This window comes from Elgaria multicarinata, chromosome 16 (genome assembly GCF_023053635.1).
Source record: "Elgaria multicarinata webbii isolate HBS135686 ecotype San Diego chromosome 16, rElgMul1.1.pri, whole genome shotgun sequence".
NCBI lineage: Eukaryota > Metazoa > Chordata > Lepidosauria > Squamata > Anguidae > Elgaria > Elgaria multicarinata.
Genome location: NC_086186.1, coordinates 30,850,274 through 30,869,223, shown reverse-complemented (window position 1 = coordinate 30,869,223; position 18,950 = coordinate 30,850,274). Strand labels below are relative to the sequence as shown.

At 49.4% G+C, this 18,950-nt stretch overlaps 1 pseudogene; it reads left to right on the top strand.

Annotated features, from left to right (window-relative positions):
* Nucleotides 1-3,342: 3,342 nt before the first annotated feature.
* The window catches only part of LOC134409770 (gonadotropin-releasing hormone II receptor-like), a 51,282-nt pseudogene continuing 35,674 nt past the window's right edge, over nucleotides 3,343-18,950 (top strand).

Sequence of the window (18,950 nt, the reverse complement as noted above, 5' to 3'; positions counted from 1 at the left end):
GCCAGCCTGAGGTGCAAAACGGTGGCCCAGGCACGTGCAGATGCGACGGCCCGAGGAAAAGGGTGCTGCTGAGCCCCTGCTGAGCCCAGGAATTTGCGGTCAGTAGTAGGGCCAAGCTCACGAGTCCTGGGAGTGTGTCCCCCGCCCGGCCCCCTGTTCGTTTTCATCAAGCTAATTTGGGGAAGGGGGAGAGGAAGCTTTTTCGTTGCAACTGGTTGGACAATAAGGAGCTGGACACAGGCTGATCTACTGCAGATCACCCCGAAATCTACCAGTAGATGCCGCTCTGCTCCTGCCTGCCCCTGCCCAAGAGGGGAAATTTCCACCCACATCAGCAGAACGTGCTCCTTCCAACCCTAGGGCGAGAATGCAGCCGGGATGCAAAGGTGCCATTGGCCCCTCCCTGACAGCACCTGTTCCAAGCACGTCAGCTGGGCCGGCAGCAACCACTCAGCCAGCAAGCTTTGTTGTTGCCCATTGGGGGTTTGGGATCCCAGGTCAGAACCCAACACATGACCGCCAGTGCCTTGCCCCAGTTGCCGCCCACCTATCCACAGCGGCTGATGGTCTGCGCAGTGGCAGTGGCAGGCCCAGGCTCGGCAAGGCGGGGGGAGACAGAGGGTAGGGTGACCCTATGGAAAGGAGGACTGGGCTCCTGGGTCTTTAACAGTTGTACAAGCTGAATATGAGCCCACAGTGTGATGTGGCTGCAAAAAAAGCAAATGCTATTTTGGGATGCATTAATAGAAGTATAGCTTCCAAATCGCGCAAGTATTGCATCCAGTTCTGGGCACCACACTTCAAGAAGGACGCAGACAAGCTGGAGCGTGTTCAGAAGAGGGCAACCAGGATGATCAGCGGTCTGGAAACAAAGCCCTATGAAGAGAGACTGAAAGAACTGGGGATGTTTAGCCTGGAGAAGAGAAGATTGGGGGGAGACATGATAGCACTCTTCAAATACTTCAAAGGTTGTCACACAGAGGAGGGCCAGGATCTCTTCTCGATCCTCCCAGAGTGCAGGACTCGGAATCATGGGCTCAACTTACAGGAAGCCAGATTCCGGCTGGACATCAGGAAAAACTTCCTGACTGTTAGAGCAGTACAACAATGGAACCAGTTACCTAGGGAGGTTGTGGTCTCTCCCACCCTAGAGTCCTTCAAGAAGCAGCTGGACAACCACCTGTCAGGTATGCTTGAAGGTGGATTCCTGCATTGAGCAGGGGGTTGGACTCAATGGCCTTATAGGCTCCTTCCAACTCTATGATTCTATGAAAAGGGAATTTCAGCAGGTGTCATTTGTATGCATGCAGCAGCTGGTGAAATCTTGTCTTCAGCACAATTGTTAAAGCTGCAGGAGCTATACTAGAGTGACCAGATAAAAAGCAGGGCAGGGCTCCTGCAGCTTTGTCTGTTGTGATGAATTTCAACAGGTGCTGCATGTATACAAATGACACCTGCTGAAATTCCATTTTCTTCGCAACTGTTAAAGATATGAAATGTTTAAAAACAAACTATCCACATTTCACATAAACTAAAACTTGAACTAGAAAGAGCAAGAATTCCTGTCTTGGGAAAGGGGGAGAGCGAGGGGAAGAGCCACAGCTAAGCTGAAGTTGGGGGTCTCTCCGTTGTTGGTGTGGGCAGCTCTCGGCCTGGACAAGAAGAGCGAGTCCTGCTGGCAACTGAGCCACCTCCAAATCGGCAGAAGGCTCTCCGGTGGCCCCTCCCTTCCCCTGACCTGTGGCCCCTGGATGCCTTTCCTAGTAGCACTGCTCTCATTGGCTGGGGCACGTGCAGTCTCAATCTCCCACAATGCCCCTGGAGTGATGCCACATCAGGAGCGCTATGGGAAATTAAAATGATGGTTCCCAAACCCCAGTTATGTATTGGCCTGTGACAGTTAATAAACAATTAATTAATTCAGTTACGTAGCTCTAACTGGAGCACTGGGAGAAGGTTTTTTTTTACAGGAGGTGCCAATGCCAGAGTCCTGGGAACTGTCCGAGAGTCCTTTGGGCTGATATCTGGTGTGGTCAAAAGGAACCAGAAATATTTGTCTCTAAACAATTGAATTGTCACTCTATATTTTTCTGTCTTTTCCACAAGATGGAAACAAAACAAAAAAAAACCCTTGAAAGGAGTATCGGCACCAGTTTTTATATAAAAATACAAAGGGTCTTACGGGCTCTTTAAACTAACAGATTTATTATGATACCCAAGTGCTGGTGGATGACATCTGAAAGCTCAAAGCAGTAATAAAGTAGGGTGACCATATGGAAAGGAGGACAGGGCTCCTGTATAATTAACAGTTGTATTGAAAAGGGAATTTCAGCAGGCGTCATTTGTATATACAGGGAACCTGGTGAAATGTCCTCTTCATCACAACAGTTAAAGCTGCAGGTGCCCTGCCCTCTTTTAAATCTGGTCACAGTATAGCTGCAGTATAGCTCCTGCAGCTTTAACTGTTGTGATGAAAAGGGAATTTCACCAGGTGTGACATGCATACAAATGACACCTGCTGAAATTCCCTTTTCTATGCAACTGTTAAAGATACAGGAGCCCTGTCCTCCTTTCCATAGGGTCACCCTAAATAAAGCTGCTGGACTTGAGGTTGCCACAAGGCTCTTTGCTGCTTTTGCCGCTGCCCCTCAGGAAGCCTTTACCTGGAGCCTGATGGTGCAGCTGGCGTGCCCTCCTGAAATAATAATGTTCACGGGTAACAGACTGATGGAAGATTGTAGGAGATTAGATTTTCTAATCTACATTCGGATTAGGAAAAGGAAAAGATAAGCATGGATGAAATCACTGCAGTTGCTTGTGAGTCTCCGTTTCAGCTGTTAACAGAAAGACAAAACAAGGAGGAAAAGGCACAAAATATTCCATAATGCGCAGCTGCAGTTTGCCGTCTGTGCAGTGGCTTTAAGTAGCATGGAAGCGAGTGGAGCCTGTCTGTCTGGCTGTGAGTGGGCATGAGTGAGCAGGTGTGACACGGAGTGGCACTATGAAGACCGCAAGACGCACCGCTGCCAAGGGCATCCCTCCGAGTGAGGGCAGGCCAGCGCTGGCGTCGTCATCTCCTGGCAGGAGGCAAGTGCAGGGGCTGGAGGGAAGGGGCTCTCTCCCAGGCCCTTTGCAGCCTCCCCAGGGAAGGAGGGAGGGAGGGGGGTGCTCCTGGCAGAGGAAGGCATTGCAGAGGCTCGCAGGGGGCGGTTGGGGCTGGGGCTGGGAGGGGCGGCGCTGCTCCTGAGTCTGCATCCCGTTATGACTCCGGTTACATGGTTGCGCTCGCCAGCTGCCTAGGAGGAAGCGGCTGGTCCTTGCCGCCGCCCCCTCACCGTTCCCATGATGATCCAGGAGGAGAACCGCAGCGTGGCGGGTGGCCCGGTGGCTTGCAGGAGCTTTTTCCCCTTTGAGGGGACCGTGTGGACCAACAGCAGCCCGGAGGAGCCGTTGGTGCTGCCCACGTTTTCTGCTGCAGCTCAGGCCCGTGTGGGGGTCACTCTGGTGCTGTGTGTCATCTCTACTGCCTGCAACGGGGCTGTGCTGTGGGGCGGGAGGGGGGGGCGCCCGGCCAAGCGCTCCCACGCCCGCGTGCTGCTCCTGCACTTGGCGGCGGCAGACCTGCTGGTGGCCCTGGTGGTGATGCCGCTGGAAGCAGCCTGGAACGTCACTCTGCAGTGGTGGGCAGGCGACCCGGCCTGCCGCCTCCTCATGTTCCTCAAGCTCCTCGCCATGTATGCCTCGGCTTTTGTGACAGCTCTCATCTGCCTGGACCGCCACGCGGCCATCTTGTACCCTCTGGCCGCGGCCGAGGCTCGGCACCGGAACCAGACCTTGCTGCCCGTGGCGTGGCTGCTGAGTGCCGGACTCTCCGTCCCGCAGGTAACCCCTGCGCTGGGCATGGAACTGCTCTCCATGGGCAGGACAGAAACTCTTGAGGCAGCTGCGGGCCCCCAAGCCAAGTGTCTGGGGAAGGGAGGCAGGGCGTGGGCTGCAAGTCGGGAGGGCACAGCCGACTCCTGGGACTGCTTGGCAAGGAGGCGAAGCAGGCTGGCCTCTGCCCCCGGAGGCCTGGGGGTGTGTGGGCCCATAAAGAACAGGGCTGGTCTTGTAGGAACTGGGGTGCCTGAGGTGGAGCTCTGGGCGAGGGGCGTTCTGAACGGACTGTAAGGGCCCTTCCTCACCCCGCCCACGTCTTTGTACCAGTAGCTGTTCCTGTTCCGCACGGTCACCATCACTTCCCCACGGAACTTCACGCAGTGCACGACACACGGCTCCTTCGCCCAGCGCTGGCATGAGCTGGCCTACAACATGTTCGGCTTCCTCTGCCTCTTCCTGCTTCCGCTGCTCGTCATGATCGCCTGCTACTCACGGATCCTGCTGGAGATCTCCCGTCGCATCCGGACCTCCGGCAGCTGTGAGTTCCTGTGGGAGGAGGGACCTGAAGGGACAGGTCTCCTGTGGCGTGGAGATGTGGTGGGAGCACTGGTGAGGAGGTGAAGGAACTTGCTGCCTCCGGGCATTCATCGGCCTTTGGGAAAGGATTGGAGAAATCCTTGGAGGCTGAGTGGCAGCTCCCAGCTATGACCGGAACCGTAGCCCCTACCAGTGCGCGCTCAGATAGGCTCTAGCTCTGGGTCCTGGCTGCTGGGGCAAACCAGAGGGCCCATCCCTGCCCCTTGGGTCCTTCTTGTGAGCTCCCTTTGGATGGTGGGCCTCTGGCCTGACCCAGCCAAGCAGTTCTCATGCTCCTAGAGGCAGGTACAATTTCTGTTTCTCTCACAGTGCTTCTGAAATGGGCTGGGAAGCCGGGGAAACCCACGTGCCCCCGCAGGGTGGGGAGTCCCACTGCAGGAGGGAAGCAGCCTTTGGCTGGTAGCAACAGACGTGAAAGGAACTGTAGAATCTCATGGTACAGGGCCCCTGGGGGCAGGGGCGCCCGGTCCAACCCCTGTCAAGGACATTGCCCTTGAGGCAAAGCCTGTGCCATCCAAGGACCGCTTCCGCCCCAGCCAAACCTGCCATTGGCTCTGGGGGTCGCGCCCCACTCACCTGTCTTGCTCAGGTGCCCTCTCTGTCATTTCAGTGTCTGCCAAGGAGCTGCCTTTGCGCCGGTCATGCAACCCCATCCCTCGGGCCCGGCTGCGCATGCTGTGCCTCAGCATGGCTATCGTTGGCTCTTTTATGGTCTGCTGGACTCCTTACTACTTGCTGGGCCTCTGGTATTGGTTCTGGCCAGAAACCATGGAAGGAGTAGTGTCTCATTCGCTTGCCCACATCCTCTTCATCTTTGGCCTACTCAATGCCTGCTTGGACCCCATCACCTACGGCCTCTTCACCAGGCCCTTGCACTGGAAGCCGGGGGGGCTGCTGTGGAGTAGAGGGGCTGGGGACACAGCTGCAGCCCTCGTCCCCAATCACCAGCTCCGTCCATTGCTCAGCATCCTCCGTTCGGGTACGACGGGGAGCACCCCACTTTGACCTCTCTGCAGAGACCTCCCGGTCCCTGAGTGCCTGGCCCAAGGACCTGACAGACGGCAGCCGCTTGTGAGGCAGCTTGACGTGTGGAGAAGGCCTGGATCCAATGGGAGGCGCGGGCTGCTGGCTCTGAGAGCCTCCCTCCCCCATGACTCACACAGGGCCGGCCGGAAGCTGCTGGAAGCCCCTGCTTCTTCCAGGCAGTGTCCTGGACTTCCATGTCCTCCATTCTGGAACCACAGTCCATGGCCCCTGAGGAGTGAGAGGCTGTGGAGGAGGCGGTCAGTGGCTATGGGGCAGCTGGGGGAGGGGGGAGGCTGCAGAGGCTTGGCATGGATGGCTGGATCCATCCAGCATTTGACCGGGTTGAGGCTACTGTGGGTTACGAAGGACAAAGCGAAGGCTAGCCATCCTTCTAGCCAAGGCTACATACTGCCTGTTTACAGTAGTAGTAATAGAGGAGCGTGTTGCTGTGCATGTGCAGAGCTTTCCTTCACCACGGGATTGCCATCATTCTGCCCTACAACGGTAAGGGGTCTGTGACGGTCGCAGCTCTGCTCCCTGTGCCTTGTTAACGGCTTTTCTTGCTTGGGCTCAATGAGGATAGAGCTGCTACTGCCGGCAGGTGGGGGGGTGGGAGCAGGATGAGTGCGAGCCCCGCCTTGGGTGTCCATCCAGCAGGAACCGTCAGGCGCTTGGCTCTTGAGCCGACTCGACAGTCGTAAGTAGTGAGTGCTGTTTATTTCTGAATTTGATTGATGTGTTCTTAGCTTTTATGTTTCAATTACAATTGTGTGTTTTGTTGTTGTTAGCTGTCTTGACCATAACTTGTGGGATAAAAATTCCACAAATAAATAAGGGCCCCTGATGTGGCCCAGCCCTGCTGGAGAGGGCGCTTCGCCTGTGCTGTGCCTTGGGGAGGGGAACATGCAGCCCGCCAGGCATTGCTGAACTCCAGCTCCATCAGCCCCAGACTGCATGGGTTGCGGAGTCCAGCAACACTGGAAGGGCTGTGCTCCCCACCACTGCCTTAGAGCCTAGAGGCGGAGCCCCAGATTTCTCATGGGGGTGTTCATTCATTTCATTTGTGCCCTCACTCAAGGCAGCCTACAAAAACAATTTAAACTAGATTAAAACAATCAAACAAATTAAAATGCAATAAAAACATAACAGTCGCAGACTAAAAGCAGCACCCAACTCACAGACCCACTTGTAGACCAAAGGCCTTCTTGGAGAAAGCGGTCTTTCCCTGCCAGCAGAAGTGCAGCAGAGAGGGAGCGAACCAGCCACCCTCGGGAGGGAGTTCCACAGCCTGGAAGCAGCCACTGAAAAGGCCCTCCCTGGCTTTGCCATTAGCAGCCCCCTCTTCCTGTGACGATGGGGACAGGAATGATCATTCGTTAGTTATAGAATTGACCTACTTATAAAATGTATTAGTTGTCCTATAGCTAATTGCTTTCAGGGCTACAGCCAAGAAAAACACCTAAACCATATAAATCACATCAAAAGCAGCATAATAAGACCATTGATTAAAAGCAGCCGTCCTAGGGACATGGGAAGCTGCCTTGTGCCAAGTCTGCCCAGGGGCCCACACAGCTCAGTCGTGCCTCCAGGCCTCATCTGCACCAAGCAGGGACTTGCACTATGAAAGCGGTATGTAAGAGGCAGGAGCCACACCAAGCAGGATAGAGCGGTATGAAAGCGGCACGTGGCCTGTGTCAGCGGGCCCCAACAGCTGTCAGTGCACTTCAATACCGCTATAAAGGCGTTGTGTGGCTCCTGCCTCTTACATGCCGCTTTCATGCCGCTTGCATAGTGCTATATCCTGCTTGGTGCAGTTTAGGCCTCAGGATGCTCTCCAGAGTTCCAGTCCTGCCTGGAGATGCTGACCCTCGAACATCGTGCATGCAGAGCAAGGGCTCCGCCCCTGAACTCCAACAGGAGAGGCTAAAACGAACGTCACAACAAAAAGGCCACAACTTCAGCACAGATGAAACAACTGAATCGTCTACTCCACAGGCCAGGGGCAGAAGCTGACCTGGAGCCGCCGAGGGCATTGCAGAGGGTGGGGCTGTTCCTGCAACCTTAATCCCAGAGCATTTGTCCCCAGAACCTGCTGTTCCCAGTGCTTGCTGAAGCCCCCTTTGCCCCTGTGGCTGCCATCTGTTCTTAGCCGCCTCTGCTCTCCTGGCAGCTGGAGGACTGGGTGAGATCATTGCTGGGAAGGTCAGGGACAGCAGGGCTTAAGCTGGGCTGGGACTTGCTTTGCACGCTGACTGCGCCTTTCCCTCGCCCCCTGCACATCAGGGTTTAGGGTGAAGATAAGAGCCACCCACCTGGGGTCTGGCACCTCTCCTTTTAGAAGTTAAGCACATAGCTGTGCAAAGAATCCTTGGAAATGTAGTTATATGAGGACTCTGTTTTTGTGGTTGAGAACGCTATGTTGCCCTCTATTTGCAGTGCGGTCATGCCATTAGCTAAGAACATTTAAGACGCAGGTGATAGTTAGGTTCCACTTCTGCTAAAAGCTTCCTCTGAGGCCTTGGACAAGACCCTCTCTTCGGACCTCAGTGCTCCAACTGTAAAATGGGACTGGCAGCAAGCATCCTCCTTCCTGGAGGGTTGTAAGAGTAAAAGATGGTGGAACACCTTGCAAATTCAATGTGCCGTGTGCCATAAATGACAATAGGAATCAATGCACCACCAGTTTGGTTTCCCTGCAACTGCTGAGGAACAAGTCCTGGCATGCTGGCGTTCCGCATGTGTCTCTGTTCTCTCCGCTGCCCATTGATCCTAAGATATAAACACCCCTCCCTCATTCCGCAGGCAACGGAGCCCCTTGATGTGTGTGATACGTAGCTGATCGTCATAGAATCCAGGAAGGGAAAAGGGTCTCCACGGGGCATCCAAAGTGATCTCCTGCAGCCACAATCACTCTCTAGACTTTGGGCATTTCAGTCCTCTCTGGCCTCATGGTTTACGCCCCCCCCCCCCCAAGTATATACACTTGAAATTTCCTATATCTAATGACGTGTGTGTGTGTGTGTGCTGTTGGGCTGCCTATTACTGTAAAGCAGGCTGTTTACCGTTACACAAGCATTCCTACTGTGAGGGCAAAGCAGCACACAACACAATTTCATATATGAAATGCTTATATAATAGTATTCGAAATGAAATGTGGCAGCAGATGCATCCAGGCTGTGCATGGCAGGGGGCAAGGTGGTCGTGGTTAGGACCAGCACTACTAGGAGGCAGGCAGGCAGGCAGGCAGGCAGGCAGGCAGGCAGGCAGGCTGTCTCGCCCGCAGTGAAACTTATCAGGCGCCCTTCTTGGCTGGGGCAGCAGCAGCAGGCAGAGGTGACTGATTCTGCCACTAATGGATGCAGATCACTTTTTGAGGCTGGGAAAAGTGACCCGTTGGCAGAGGCAGGTGGAAGCATCATCATCAGTGCCCTGGAGGAGTATCACCATCTCTCCTGATAGATGAGAAAGTAGTATCAGGACTTTGCTCATCATTTTCCATAGTCGTCGTCGTATGACTGTCTGTGCTTAGAGTTCAGCAAATCAACTCTGAAGGGAGAAACCCAAAGGGGCACTCTTCCAGCTAGGATCTGATGAAGGCGATGCAACAGCATCTCTAACGGTCAATGGTTTTGGAACCACTGTGCCCGCGTTGCTGGGTCGGTTTGCTTTTTTGGATGCACGACTGAAAATCGAGGCAACCTTGGGCTCACTGACTGCTGTTCTCACCATCACTGAATCTCTGTGGTTGCAGACCTTGTCCAGTTGACCAATATTACATTTGGGCTTTGCTTCCTTAGTTAGAGCCACATTAGTGACTGGTCTACTAGTCCCTAACTTGCATTCCTTCACTGCTAATTGTAATTGGAGTCTGAATGGGAACACCCTCAGGCGCTGGTAGCCCAGCTTTCACAACACAAAAGAAGAACACTGAAAGGGAGATTTCCACTTGAATGGATCTTCTGTTCTGAATACACACCTCCTCTCTTTGCTTAAGAGAGGCTGCTTCAACTGTTCCTTTGAAAAATCATATTTTTAAGAGTGTATTGCAGGAGAAGCAATGCATATATGGGTCTGGAATTTTACACAGATGGATAACAGCAGGACATCTGTACGATCCCCCAAATTTCATATGTGTCTCTTGAAAAATGAGATAGTTATAGCACTTTGGATCGCCAGAAAAATCACATTTTAAAAAATCAATAGCAAGCAAACCGATGAACAGAGATGCCTTAAAATTTATACTTATGACATACATGATACCCTCTCTAAGTTCCCCAAGTTTCATGTTTCTAGCTTTAAAAATAAAAAAAGTTATAGGCGTTTATAAATCACAATGAAAGTCTATGGGAAAAATCATCCGAATCACGATTCGGAGGTCCGAATCTCGCTTCGGATTCAGATCTGAACCAAATAGGGGAGGTCCAAATCAAATCGAACTGAATTGAGCCTGACTCGGAAGGTCCAAATCAGGCCCTGAAGCAGATCGGGGTGTGTGTGTGTCTGTGCACAGCCCTAGAATGAAGGCCCTTTATAAGCATTACCTTATCAATCTGTAAAAACAAATTCAAAACCCATACACCAAGACTATTTTTACAATTTGGAGAAAGTGGCAGCCTAAGCTATCCCCAGTGTGGTCTCCTCTTACCCCAATACAATCATATCCAGGTAAGTTAAATGTAACTATTGTTACTAAAGTTTCTGAAAGGGAAAAGAAAGGATATTTTTGACTGAAAGTTTTGTATGCCCAGGATAAACCCAAAATAATAGAACAACTTAGAGTTGATATAGGAAAATTAGGCCTGGGATGGTTACAAGAAGTTCAATTATCCCATTTCCTTGGGGACACTAACACAAAGATACGATACACACATTTGAATGAGTATTGTTATTGGTAGGGGGAGCAGGGAAGGGAATAATATCTTCAGTGTATGCTATATTAATAGATGTCCAGATGGGCACAATGGAGGGATTGAGGAAAATGTGGGAAGGAGATTTCAAAGGAGAATTAGAGGAAGCCAGATGGAACAAATCTCTATATAAAAGCCCAGACTGCTCCTCCAAACCAGTTATAGTTTTTGCCCTCTGGCGCCATCTAGGGACGTTCCTCGGAACTGCGGCCTTCTATGGAAGTTCCAAGTTCAGAGAAATAGTTTTTGCCCTCTGGCGCCTTCTAGCGACGTTTCTCGGAACTGCGGCCTTCTATGGAAGTTCCCAGTTCCGAGAAAGATAACCGCCAGGAGCTTCCAGCCTACCAGAGGGGCCAAAACCCACGGACCTCCTCACCAGATTGCTCCTCTACACCTGTCGTATGACAGGCTTTTTTGCTAGTTATGGAATAACAGACCATTTAGATCAATATCAGCTTCTATTTGAGAAACTTCTTTAAAAATATTGCATAGATGGTATTGAACACCAGTACAATTAGCACACATCATTAAAACTAGTAGCCCCCTCTGTTGGAGAGGCTGCAAGATAAAAGGCACACATTTTCATTTATGGTGGTCTTGTCCATATATACAGGGATTCTGGAGATCAGTACATAGAGAATTAATGGTTATTACTAGAGAAATAATTGTATATGATCCAGAATTATTCTTATTATCACTATATAAAGGACTTAATACTGGATTGAAATGTAAAGATTTAATAATATTCCTGTTGACGGCTGCTCGTCAGACAATCACGCAGCAATGGAAAAAACTGGACAATTTGAATTCATTTATCTGCATGGTATCAAAACATATGGTCTGTGGCAATATCAGAAAAAATAACTTACGACTTGCTTCAAATTCAAGGAAAATCAGAATCAACGTCGTTCAAAGCCATATGGGGGAGATTCATTCAATATGCATCACAACCGAATGTACAACAATGTCTGCCTGTTTCAGCTCTGAATATACGGACATTGTAACAACAAATTTAGTTTTTTGTGTATGTGTTTTTGTTTCTTTTTTTGGCTATTGGGCGGTATAAAACTGTAATAAGTAAATAAAAATCTTTTTCTTTTCTTTTCCTTTTTGTCTCCTTTTTTCTTTTTAACTTTTCTTTTTCTACTTCGATTAAGCCTCTTTCCCCTAGAAGTACTATCAATCAACTTAATTTTTTCTTGTACATTATAGATATTCATATAACCGTTGGTTTGATATTAATCGTGAGGGGATTGTTTATATTCATTCCTTTTTTGTATCACTTTGCTCTGGTGTCGAGCTGGGGGCATTCCGGGGGCCAATGGTGACGACGGATTGGTTGCCAGGAGCCAGGCAGGGGGCAGTTCCAACGTGCCGAACGGCCGCCCGAAAGCTGGGTTACCTGCCACAACCCGCAGCAGTGAAACTGCAAGGCGTAGCACCACGCAGCGCCGAAGCAGCCGCCTGAGGGCAGCTCAGTGCTTCTGCTCTCCCCTTCCCCTTCCCCCCGCCCCAACCCTCCCTGCAGCAGGGAGTCCCTCTTGAATGGTCACTCTGGCCTCCGTGGGCTGCTTGCGCATTTGGCTGTGCTGGGGATGTGGATGCTCGCCTTCTCTCCGCTGCCAGGAACCTTGACAGGAAATCTCTCAGCTGGTCCGCCAAGACCTGAGCGATCTGTGCTGCTTCAAGGCTGCAGCTGCCGGTCACCCTGGAGGCCTTGGTGACAAACATCCTGTTCTGGACCAGTTGCCCTCTGATACCTCAAAGCCCTGAGGCCCAGTTCCTCTGCTCCTTGAGGGAGCATGGAGCACCCTTGAGACGGCACTGGCAAGCTGGAGGTTAGGGTGGGAAGATTTTGGGATCGGCCCCCTTTCCTTCTGAATAGCAGTGGCTCCTGACCTCTTGTTTCCTGTTTTGTCTGTAGCTGGATTAAATCTCTGCTTGAGATCAGATGGCAAGAGGCTGCAGCAGCAACAAGCCCATTGCCGTGGAACATGGGAGCTGCTCTGTGCTCCCAGAGCTTATTTATTTATTTATTTATTTATTTATTTATAAATAAATAAATAAATAGAGTTTTTCATTCATCCATTCTGCTTTCATCAGTAGCTGTGACGTTAAGTGGATACCAAGAGTGGCAGTTTGGAATGGCAGGAAGTGAACATTCCTAAAGAGAAAATACAACAACAGAGGTGTGAGAGGTATAACACCCACACCCACCCACACACCCACACCCACACCCACACCACATATAATAGACATGGGGCAAAATCAAAGAAAATAGACTGAGAGGCAAAAGCAAAGCAAAATTATTCACCAAAGGGAATTCAAAGCAAAATTATTTACGAATTCCCCCAGATAGGGGTAAAGTGTAACCAATACACTTTTATTTGTAGTTCTCAGGGACCTTTGCTGAATGAAATTTTCTTAAAAAGGGCCCTGGCCATGGGGAACAACACTAGTAGTAAATATTCTGCTATATAAAATGCTGTGTGGAACCTCTGTTTTAAATTTGCTCCCAGCTAATTGTGGGAAAGCAATGCTCTGGCAAGGTCAAAGGGCTCTAGAGCATCCCCAGGGTCCTGAACACGCGCCTGACGCAGTCGAAGTGCAGCACGTCACTGTCCAGTCTTGGCTGCATGCAGTCGCTGGATTGGGAGAAATGATGGGAACTGATGGATCACGTGGATACTGAATAGATGATGGACAGATTGTAAAATTGTAGCAAGTACTTTCCAAAGAGCGCCCTCTTGTGGTCCACAGATGACATTTCCTCACAGAGTCAGCTCATGCTACTTTGGCACGGATATGCGTAGGGTATCCATGCCTTCCTCATGAGTGAGCAGTCCTATGTGCTCCATCCACCTGGTCTGCCCTGGCAAGTTTCTCCTGCTGTGAACAGGCAAAGTATGTGGGGTTCCAGCCCAAAGAAGAGCAAAGATGTGCCATTGTTCTGGCTACTACAAGGACCATTTAAAGTCGCAGTACAGCAGAGCTGGTGGCAATACCCCTCTCAGAGGAAACTACTACCTCTAACTTGGGAAAGAAGGGTGGGAGCTCCCAGGGGTACAAGAGAAAAGATTTATTTAGCCCAAAATAAATCCATCTTCCTGCTCACCATAAACACAAACAATATAAAATTGCATTGAACGCATGTAAACAAATACTTTGATGGCAGCAAAAACAGAAGCAATCGGACCGATTGTTTATGACCTAAAACATAAACAAGAATTAATTTCTTTAAAGCATCTGTTAATCCATGTGGATTGCAAAAAGCAAAGGCTATGAAATAGGAATAACCCCCAACATTTCATGTACCAGGCTCATAGTCTAGCCTAGAAAAGCTTATCTTCGACATTAATATCAACCGCAATCATTTAATAAGAGTATGTATGTGTGTATATGGAGTAAATAGGTAGTCTAGCTAGGTTTTATTATGCAAAGATTGCTGGGTTTCTTATGCAATGCAATGCTTGTATGGTTGTTTGTTGCTTAATTCTTCCCCGGACTCCTACCTTTACTTGTCAATAAACTCCTTCTACCCAACTTACGGTGCTGCTGCCTTCTTGCTACTGGGGCACACACTAAATCCAGAGCTATTGTGCCAGCTGAGGCAGAGCCAGAGGGGCCTGAAGGGACGGCTCCAGCACTTGCTGGGTTTAAGGGGAGGCGAGGCTTGTTGTACGGCACATTTGTTCAAAAAAGAGTGGGGGCATTGAGTGTCGTCAGTTAGTCGTGCCCGAGAAGTACTGATGCTGGGTGATGAGAACAGCTCATGAAAATGTGTGTGTGTGTGTGTGTGTGTGTGTGTGTGTGTGTGTAATCTCAGCATTCGCAGAACTTTTGCTAGTCATCAGAGAGTTTTACTGGCTCTTAGTGGCCATGAAATTCAGGGATGTTTGCAATTCCTGTGAGATCTGCCAGAGAGTTGGGTTCCCAAGAGATCATCCAAAAGCACTCCTGCAACCATCATCCATTGCTGAAGTACTGTTTGAAAAAGTAGGGATGGATATTTTGGACCCTTTTTCACTCCCTTCTCAAGCCAGAAAGAAATATATTTAAATGTGATTGACTATGCTACCCAATATGTGGATGCAGTGCTTCATAGAATCGTAGAATAGTAGAGTTGGAAGGGGCCTCTAAGGCCATGGAGTCCAACATCCTGCTCAATGCAGGAATCCACCTCAAAGCATCCCTGACAGGTGGTTCTCCAGCTGCCTCTTGAAGGCCTCTAGTGTGGGAGAGGCCATTGTCGCACTGCTCTAACAGTCAGGAAGTTTTTCCTGATGTCCAGCTGGAATCTGACTTCCTTTAACTTGAGCCCGTTATTCCGTGTCCTGAACTCTGGGAGGATCGAGAAGAGATCCTGGCCCTCCTCTGTGTGACAACCTTTTAAGTATTTGAAGAGTGCTATCATGTCTCCCCTCAATCTTCTCTTCTCTATTTATTTTTTATTATTTATTACATTTCTAGGCTAAACATGCCCAGTTCTTTCAGTCTCTCTTCATAGGGCTTTGTTTCCAGACCCCTGATCATCCTGATCGCCCTCCTCTGAACACGCTCCAGCTTGTCTGCGTCCTTCTTGAATCGTGGACCCCAGAACTGGACGCAATACTCTAGATGAGGCCTAACCAGGGCCAAATAGAGAGGAACCAGTACCTCACGTGATTTGGAAGCTATACTTCTATTAATGCAGCCCAAAATAGCATTGGCCTTTCTTGCAGCCATATCGCACTGTTGGCTCATATTCAGCTTGCAGTCTACAACAATTCCAAGATCCTTCTCGTTTGTAGTATCGCTGAGCCAAGTATCCCCCATCTTGTAACTGTGCATTTGGTATCTATTTCCTAAATGTAGAACTTGGCATTTATCCCTATTAAATTTCATCCTGTTGTTTTCAGCCCAGCACTCCAGCCTATCAAGGTCACTTTGAAGTTTGCTTCTGACTTCCAGGGTATTAGCTATCCCACCCAATTTTGTGTCATCTGCAAAATAGGGTGACCCTCCTTTCCATATGGTCACCCTATTGGGTCTTGGGAGCAATGGACCCTGTTGGGCAACTCCAGCAATCGGGCCCCAGCACTCTGAAGCGGGCTTTCTATTTTGGCTGCATGCAGGGCTTAGTCTTCGGCTAACTGATGTGCCTACTTGTATGTCAGGAAAATGCTGTGTATCGTTTAGGGAGGGGTGAATAAAAACTCAGTGCCTGGCAGGATGAAGCCCACAGCTTGTTCTGCTGCTGCCATGTTCTGGGCCTGTGGCTTCAGATCCTCATCTTAGCCAAGAGCTTGGTCCAGCCAATTAAAGGGTAATTAACCATCTACCTGTGAATACATTAATTGGTTAATTCCCTGGTTTGAGATATCTAGTATTTGTTATTATTATTATTGTTATTATTTTTTGCATTTTTATACTGCCCAACAGCCGAAGCTCCCTGGGCATTTCATCATAAGCCTTGTTGGAGTGATCCACCACAGTCAACAGCTGGAGCACCACAAAGCTAGCCATGAAGAATAGCCAGAGAGCTCCAGCTATTGGGCGGTATAGAAATGTAATAAATAAATAAATAAATAAATAAATAAATAAATAAATAAATAAGAACTGGACCACTGATGACAGGCTGCTGCTCCCTTCCTGTTATAGAGAGACGGGACTAAATCTATGCCAGTTGCTGCATGTGGGTCATTGAACTGCCACAGAGCAAACCAGGAGCAGGTGGGCTTAAAGGCTGAGTCAGACAAGCTGAGGAATCCCAGCATTTCAGCGTTGATGCTTCAGTGCTTGAGCTGTCTGGTCATTTTAATGGGAGCCACATTGAGTTGATCCTCTGTTTATACTGCCCGGGCAGAGGTTATGCAAACAGGCGGCTTTGCCAACCAGATCTGTTGCCTCTGGGGCGTGATGAACAGAGGCGCCAGGGAGGAGAAATTGCCGTGCTAGCAACCTCGCTGCGAGGATGAGCAATTTTTCCACTAGCTCTGTGATCCATTTGTACAGCGGCTCCACCCAAGGCAGGAGCTGAGATGGATTGTTCATAGCTCTTCTATGCCCAACCTGGGCTCAGGGCAAGTTCTGAATCATCAGAAAATGCAGACGACCCTCAGGCCTAGTGAGATGTGGGAGCTGGCTCTAAGTTGGCTGGTTTCTTGTTTGTGGCAAAATTATTTAGACCATTTTCACACATGATACTTGAAAGAGCCACATTGGAGGCTGTTTTCACTTTTGCTTTGTGTCTGGTATGGCTTTGAGCCTCATGCGCTACTTTTGCACCTATGGAAAGGCTCCGCTCCCTCTGGCAAGCCATGATCTCTGAGGTGGTGTGGAAGAACAGGTGGACCCAACTGCACTGAGTTCAGCCTCTTTCCAGCATTGTCCTAAAGCTTGCCCTTGTTTAATATCTTGCTGTGGAATGAAATTTCCTGGCCTTGCTTTGATTCTTATGAAATATCCGGCCTCTTGGTGCTTTCTGCTTTTCTTCAAAAGATGTGGAATTTCCTATTGATGGGCTTAGTATTCAGACTGATTGCTCAGCAAGGGAGAGGAATGGATGAGGGAGGGGCAGTCACATTTTTGGTCCCATCCTCTGCTCGGCAGGCCAGGCCAGGCCAAGGTCTGCTGGAGGCGTAACGAAACAGATAACGTGTTTAGTTATCTGCTGCCTTGGCCATTTTGCTGCTTGAAATAAGCCTCCCTTTCATGGTTAACAAAACAGCCCCCAGCAAGAGATGGGTTGGCACCCCTTGTTTAGACAGTCAGGCCTGAGGAAAAGGCAAACCGGGAGCATGGCACTATATGTGCAAGCTTCACCTTGCTCCACATTTGCTCCACAAATCTGTTCAGTGATATTTTAAGATCATAATTTTTCCATGGCACCAAACACATTTTACTCTTTCTAATCGCAGATCTTTCTTGACATCCTTGGAGGCTTATTGCCATATTCTCTCTTTTAATTCTAAAAACGTGTTTAGCATAATTATAGCCAGTGATCCATTTTGCAATCCTGAAAATATCTGGACCCTCCAACTGCCCCAACGGTCTTGCAGACCCCTCTTGTCCAAGCAACGACCCACCCTTTCATCAGTCTGATTTTCAAGAAGCAGCCATGTTTGCCTCCCCCCGGCCCTCTCTCCCCCACACTTCCCCCTTTGGGCTATGCAGAATAAAAGCTGTTCAACTGTACTGGAAAGCTGTTCTCATTTTAAAAAAATGTGAATTGGATATGCTGGACTAGGAAAAGGTGGAGAGAAAATACGGAGAGGATTGTGTGTCTGTAGGGGGGAAATGGTGGGCACAGCCCTCATCGTGAACATCCTGCCTCAACAGGTGCTCAGAGGCAAACTGCTTCTGCACTGTTAAAGGGTTTTACTGCACTCTCGTAACTGGGCACTCACAGGCTTTCCTGGGGGCTAGGAGGAAGCAGAACAGCGCAAGTTAAGCAATGAAAACAAGACCGGCCCCCTCCTTTGCATACATGCCATTGAGGGAGGGAGGGAGGCACTCCCTGGATTCAAACAATGTGTCTGCTGTTTAAAGATACCCATCCTAATACTGCAAAGAACTTGAGAGCACAAAGCCATGGTAAGGATGTGGGTTCTTGTGTTTGGGGCCAGGTTATCTGAAGGAACGCCTCCTCCCATATGTACCTGCCCGGACCTTAAGATCATCTACAGGGGCCCTTCTCCGTGAGCCCCTGCCAAAGGAAGTGAGGCAGGTGGCTACTAGGAGGAGGGCTTTCTCCGCTGTGGCACCCCGGTTGTGGAACGAGCTACCCAGAGAGGTCCGCCTGGCGCCTACACTGTACTGCTTTCGTCGCCAGCTGAAGACCTTTTTATTCACTCAGTATTTTAACACTTAATTTTAACTTAAATTTAAATTTTACTGTTTTAACTCTGTATTTTAATCTTATATCAACTTTGCTGTGTGGTTTTATCCTGGTTGCGCTTTTTATACTGTATTTTGTAATTGTGTTTTAACCTGTTGGGTGTTTTACTGTGGTTTTAATTTTTGTGAACTGCCCAGAGAGCTTTGGCTATTGGGCGGTATAAAAATGTAATAAATAAATAAATAAAAAATATGTGTTTTGTTTGTTTTTTGCTTAACACGGAGACACCCTCAGTCTGAGCGGTTCAGAACTTGTTCTGAGCTTATAAGAACTTCTGCTTCTTTTTGCTCTTCCTTTCCTCTTCTTTTCAAGTCCCATTGGGCAGGGACTGCCTCCCTTTATCTTTTCCACTATGTTAATAGAAGTAAGAATCCCAGGAGAGAGGAAGACACCAGTATTCCCAAAAGACGCCTTCCATGGTGCCCAGCGTGACATCCTACCCCTCCTAATTTTTATTTTAGAAATATTTTTCTATTTTTTCACTGGCAGCTAGGATTTCCCCAAAGCTGAGTGGCCGCCTCTAGCTGCTGCCATTTGAACACCGCCCCCCCATGAATGCCTCTAGGAAGGTGACTAGCCCTCTGTGACTAGCTACACCCACTCATGGCAGCCAGTTTATCACTATGTCCAGGACAGTTCCCCGACTTTCCAAATGCGCCCAT